Source organism: Chrysochloris asiatica, unplaced genomic scaffold (genome assembly GCF_000296735.1).
Source record: "Chrysochloris asiatica unplaced genomic scaffold, ChrAsi1.0 scaffold00016, whole genome shotgun sequence".
Lineage (NCBI taxonomy): Eukaryota > Metazoa > Chordata > Mammalia > Afrosoricida > Chrysochloridae > Chrysochloris > Chrysochloris asiatica.
This window is the reverse complement of record NW_006408534.1, coordinates 9,862,678-9,869,078: the sequence shown is the minus strand read 5'-3', so window position 1 is coordinate 9,869,078 and position 6,401 is coordinate 9,862,678. Positions and strand designations below refer to the sequence as shown.

At 41.2% G+C, this 6,401-nt stretch overlaps 1 protein-coding gene and 1 pseudogene across 1 annotated transcript in view; both read right to left on the bottom strand.

The window, feature by feature from the left end:
- The window catches only part of TRMT61B (tRNA methyltransferase 61 homolog B (S. cerevisiae)), a 101,168-nt gene that overhangs the window by 26,440 nt on the left and 68,327 nt on the right, over positions 1–6,401 (bottom strand).
- LOC102838779 lies at positions 1,819–2,568 on the bottom strand (annotated as a pseudogene).

The following is a 6,401-nucleotide window of genomic DNA, read 5'->3' as shown; positions in this document are numbered from 1 at the left end:
TTAAATTCAGGTGGGGTATACACCAGGTCATATTTTGGCTCTCGTGGACTTGTTTTCATTTTCTTCAGTTTGATTTTGCATATGAGTAATTGATGGTCTGTTCCACAGTCTGCCCTGACCAGCCATAGTTGGGATTATTCATGATATGACACTCCTTTGATACTAGTCTCACAGTTTTTATAAATTCACATTGTGCAGTAGAGTGAGTTACGCAGTATTGCCCTTCTAGCCATAGCCTTCATAATGCCACCAAATAACTGGGTGGGACTATGCAAATTAGATGCTTGTGGACCACAAAGGTTATTGGGTAGCTCACAAATAATATAAATAAAGTGTACAGCACCCTTGTGGTGGTGGTGTTCTGTGCCATTGTTTCCAATTCAGTGACCTTGTATAGGGTTTTTGAAGAGTAGCTGGTGAGTTTGAACCGCCAACCTTGATGTTCAACCCAACCCTGCAATCTAGTGCTTATCCCGCAGCACCACAGTGAGACCATACAAATAAATTGTACAGAATCCTACTGTGGGGGTTGTTGGGTTTGGCTGTTAGACTTAACAATAGCCACTCCAAAGGCAGAAAGTAGGTCCTCACAACCAGCAAGAAAGATGAGCCAGGAATGGGGCATATCATTTGGATAGAGGATCCTACACCATAAATCTCTCAGGCCAAGGAGACAAAGAGAGCTGTAATCCCAGAGGCAGTGAGACCTGTCATGAGCAGAGACAGCAGATGAGCAAGAGATGGAATAGCGGGCCTCCCTGGCTCAACTGAGCACCTTAGAACTAAGACTTGCTGGCTGAGTGGGGCGCCTCTGGGCGCTTACTGGTAGAACTACAGAGCTGTGTAACCCTGGCATGAGCAGGGCAAAAGGGCCAAGAAACCAAGGCAGAGAGAGGCATGCATGTGAGCACAGCTGAGGAAAGCTGGCCTGACTGTTTCCTGAGGAATTTGATTCTCTATGGTAACATGTTACTTCTGTGACAAACACCGTATTTTTGGATATTGTCTGTGAGTTCTGTGTGGCGACTGCAGTGAATTACTGACATCAGCAGAAGAGGAGAGACTGTCATGCGGAGGATGGTTGGTATCAGAATTGATAAACAATGTGTAGGATGTATGTCTAACCCCCACCTCATAGGAATTAGCCTTGAGCTGTTGATCTTGATTCTTCTTCCCCTTTGTGAAGTTAGAGGTCAGATGCTGACCCCAAAGACTCAATGGCACTCAATGACAACAACATTAAAGTGATAGCATGCATTTAGGAATTTGACCCAGATTGTGAAGAAATGATTGCCTTTAACTATATACAGAAGAGAGTCAAACAAAAGATCTCTGTAGTCAGAATGAATTCAGTCACTTAATATAAAACTAAACTCACTGCCATTGAGTCAATTCTGACCCACAGCGACCCTATATATACTGTGGATTAAGTTTGTACTTGGTGGCATTAGGCTAAAGAACAAAGGTTTAAATTTTTTTTTTCTTATTCATTTTATACAAATATTTATTGAGCAGCTAAGGAGATACATAGTTTATAAAACATGGTCAAGAAGGTGAGGCAAAGGCACAAATAATAGAGAACATAATACTTTCACTGAATCACAGCCGTCAAAACAAAATGCTTTAGGAAATCAAGAATGAGATTGCTTTCAGCCTGCAAGGGGGCTTGGGTGGGTGACAAGTCAGGAAAGGGGATTGACATTAAAATAGAAGACTTCAGTCTGGATTGTTGATGGTACTCTGTATGGACTATATTTGTTTCTCTCCTTTTCCTTTCCCCATCTTTGGGCTTAATTTACCAGTAGTGCCCAGGGCTGTTCAATGTGCTTTTTCTATACTTGCTTACATTTTTGCTTTAAGATCTTCTACAGAACTAGGTCCTTTGGGTGTTTTTTCCTGTTTTTTGAAGGATTCTTGACCTTTTGATCTTGGTGTTGATGGTTTTGAGTCTTTTCCATTCTGGTTTGATTTTTGTGCATTTTTAGCTGGCATGTCCCGTATAGATTTCTTGACTGGAACTTTTTCTTCAGTTTCATCATCATCAAAATCATCATCATCTTCGTCATTGTCATCATCATCATCTTCATCTGCAGCCAGCTTTACTTTTTTCTGTGGAACCTTGTTACCACTTGCAGGGGCAGACCGCTTTCCTAACATACTTAAGAGTTTCACTTCTTCTTCCTCTTCATCATCTGACTCTGCATCTTCCTCCACAGTTACTAAGTGCTGTCCACTAATATGCACAGGCCCTGAGCCACACTTCAACTGTAAGACCACTGGTGGCATTATTTCAAAGCCCCCAAGGGAGATCGTTGGCTGTACAGACATTTTCAAAGTAGCCAGTGTGACTTTAATTGGGCTACCTTCATAATTCATTGCTTCTGCTTCAACAATGTGCAATTCATCCTTGGCACCAGCTCCTAAACTGACAGTTCTGAATGATAACTGGTGCTCATTTTTATCATTATCCACCTTAAAGTGATAATCTTTATCGGCTTTTAGTTCACAACTGAAGAGATAGTTTTGGGGCCTCAGAGGGCTCATGTCCATATCCATCGAATCCTCCATGGGGTGCTGGTGCGCACCTAGGTGATAGAGAAGAAAGGCGGAGAGAACTGGGTTGCTGCTACTGAAAACAGCCGCGCAAGATGGAGTCACACCAGGCCAAAGGTTTAAATTTAATGTCAGTATATTTGTTATAAAATTGTTATCCAGTCGACCCAAAGAGAGTGCTGAGACTGCTCGGCAGTCTGTAATTAGGTGCAGAAGGGGACACTGCAGCCATACCAGCCTATGCAACCCAACTAAGCAGAGACGGAGGAGAGGCTGCAGCCAGTCGAGCCCTTTGTGGCTCATCACGCATTAACAGAGAGAGCAACTCACATGACTTACCCATGATCCATTTTCACACCTGGCAAACTCAAATTTGGATCATTCTGTAGTCCACAGACATTAACTAACAACTCTGCTAAACACTGGCAAGAGGGAAGTGTGTGGAGTCTAGTGATGAGACAGAGTAATGCATGACACCTGGATACATGACAATGTCAGAACTGCTGTCACAGTAGGTCAGCACAGGGCACAAGGCTTCATGTAGGAGAACAGCATATGGGGTGGAAGCAGCTCCTCAGAAGCAGCAAGAAATGAAGACTGAGGAGTTATTTGGCAAGCAGAGGGTGAGGACGAGTGTGTCAGACCTGGTACCCAAAGGCAAGGGGACCAAGAGAGCTGGGGTCGTTTGGGGCACTAAAAGCTGGACAGTGTCAGTGAAGAATAAAAGATTAGATGAGACTGAGGCCACATCATGAGGAGCCCTGTGTGCTTTGCTAAAAAGACTGGATTTTATCCCCAAGGGGAGTGGGGAACGACTTACCGAGTTTTAATAAGAGAAGAGCACGTGCTAGCAGGTTACATTATAGAAAATCACTAGAGAACAACCTGGAACAGCAACACAAGAGGCAAGGAAACTAAAAAAATTGTGTAGTTCAAGGGGTTAAGAGTATGTCCTCTGGAGGTATTGTTCCTGGGTTCAAATACTGATTCTGTCACTTACTAGCTGTTGGCCCCAGACAGATTATGTAACTAGTCAGTGCCTCTGTCTCTTCAGCTGTTTGATGGGAAAACAACAGTACCCGTCTCAGAATGATTATGAGATTGAATGAATTGCTCTCTGTACTTAAAACAATGTCTGGTGCTTAAATAATTTGTTATTTTATTTGTATTATCTATCTGGATACAACATCATAAAGATGAGAAAAGGCCTAAAGAGTTAGGATGGATATAGTTCATGAGTTGGGAAGGACAATACACAAGAAGGGGGAGGGAAGGGAAGAACAAGGTCGATAGGGGAACAATGAGGAAGGTTTGCATGGGCTAAATGGGACAGAGGTGAATAGTGATGTATGCTCAACTTTGGAACAGCAGGGATCTGTGATATAGGGATCAAGGCATAGTCTAACAACAACAAAAGCTCATCAGCAGTCATGTAAGGCACCACTATTGGTCTCCCTGTGTGCAGAGGAAAGACAAGTGATGAAAATGAAGATGCTTAGAAAAAATTAACCCAATGGACTAATGGACCACTAATGGGCCAATGGAGGAAAATAACACTAGTGAAGTATATGCACCATAGACTGGTAAAGTATTCAAGATCCAAAGGGTAGCCAGCATTCCTTCAGGACAAAATTCAGAAAGGCAGGTAAGGAGGAGGAAAGGAACTAAGCCACACAGGAAGGAAGTGGATAAGCAGTATTACACCGAAGGGAGCGCAGTCACTGAAAGGAAGTGTGATTTGTTGAATGTAAAGCTCCTGATCTGCTCTGTAAACCTTCACTCACTTCACAATAAAAACGTTTTTAAAAAGGAAAAATTTAAAAAATTGTTATGATGGAGAAAAGATAGACTCAAAGGATACTTAGTACAAGAATACCCAAACCATTTGACCTAGCCTCAATGACTTGATAATCAGAACTCAACTAGAAGAGAGAAAATAAATAAATAATTTTTGATAAAGGAAATAGGGTAAATTGCTACAATATGATGAACTTGACCTATATTCATGGATTTAGTAGCTCACAATACCAACAGAGAGGGAAAGAGTTTTCATATCAAGTATCAATTCTATCTGCTCTGTATACAGGGTAGACAGGGACGGGCAACTTAGACACTGGATACCTAAAATGAGGGGGCAATAAAGGCACAAAGTGACTGGCTTAACAAGTTTACAAGAGGGAGTTTAGTTTAAAAAGGTGTGGGTTCCCATGTAAACTATCACATAATTCACAATAAAACATTAAAAAATAAAAAGAATGTGTGGGGGAAAATAGAGGCCCCACTGAATAGTTTTCATCTTGTCTAGATGGGTCTGGTGAAAAGAGATGGGGATAAGATTCTTATGATTCAGTAGTAAGTAATTGTTATCATGAATAGTTGCAACTGTCACAACTGTAAAGGTAAAAGATTTGTAACAAAAACGGGGGAGTAGTTAATCTTACAGTCCAGAAACAGAGGACCCTAGGACCATCAAAGGAGAAGAGCACAAGTGGAATGTGGGATCCTATCCATAGAAGCAGTGACACCAGACATGGAGGCAGAGATGGAAACATGGAGAGAGGGAGCAACTGATGACTCTAGATCATGTAAAAGAGAGGAACTGAGTGCTCATAGCCAGGAGGCAGGCTTTCAGAATGTGCCCTTTGGTTGTTTAAATTATTATATATGCCTGAGTGTTTTTGTGTACATCTCTCCACCCCCCCCCACCTCCCCAAAAAGAGGAAAAACAGAGGAAATGGAAGCAACTACTATTGAATGATGATGCATGGAGAAGATTGTAATAATTGCAATGAAACAATGGTGTAAAGTCGATGTTCTCCCATGTAAAATATCACTCAGTTCACAATAATAATAATAAAACACATACTTAGTAGTCAGAATTTGACTGTGGTGACAATATGGATTTGGAACAATTGTTGTTGTTGTTGTTAAATGCCATCAAGTCAGTACTGACTCATAGCGACCCTACACACAATGAATGAAATGCTACCTGGTCCTGTGCCAACCTCACAATCATTGTTACGCTTGAGCCAATAGCTGCTGCCTCTGTGCCAGTCTGTCTTGTTGGGGGTATTCCTGTTTTTCTTTGACCTTCCACTTTACCAAGTCCTTCTCTTTGGATTAGTTCCTGATAATATGTCTGAAGTATGAGAGACAAAATTTGGCCATTCTGGCTTCCAAGAAGCATTCTGGCTGTACTTCTTCCAACACAAATTTGGGTTTTTTTGTTTTGTTTTGTTTTGTTTTTTGGCAGTCCATGGTACTTTTAATATTCTTCTCCAACATTATACCTCAAATGCATCAATTCTTATACAGTCTTCCTTATTCACTGTTCAACTTTCACATGCATCTAAGGTAACTGAAAATTCCATGGCTTGGGCAGGAGTACCTTAGTCCTCAAACATGACATCTTTGCTCTTGAACACTTTAGAGAAGTCTTGTACAGCAGATTTGCCCAAATGCAATATTCTTTTGTTTTCCTGAGTATTCCTTCCATGAATGTTGATGGTTTATGAAATGAAAGTCTTTAACAGCTTCAATCTTTTTCCATTTATATGGATGTTGTTTATTGGTCCAGTGGGGAGGATTTTTGTGTTTTTTACATTGAGGTGCAACCCATACTGAAGACTGGAGTCTTTGATCTTCATCAGTATTTGAAGTCTTCTTTTCTTTCAGCAAGGTTGTATCATCTGCATATCACAGGTTGTTTGTTAATGAGTCTTTCTCCAATCCTCATGCCACGTTCTTCTTCATATAATCCAGCTTCTAGAATTATGTGCTCAGCATTCAGACTGAATAAGTATGGTGAAAGACTACAACCCTGGTACACACCTTTCCTAATTTTAAGC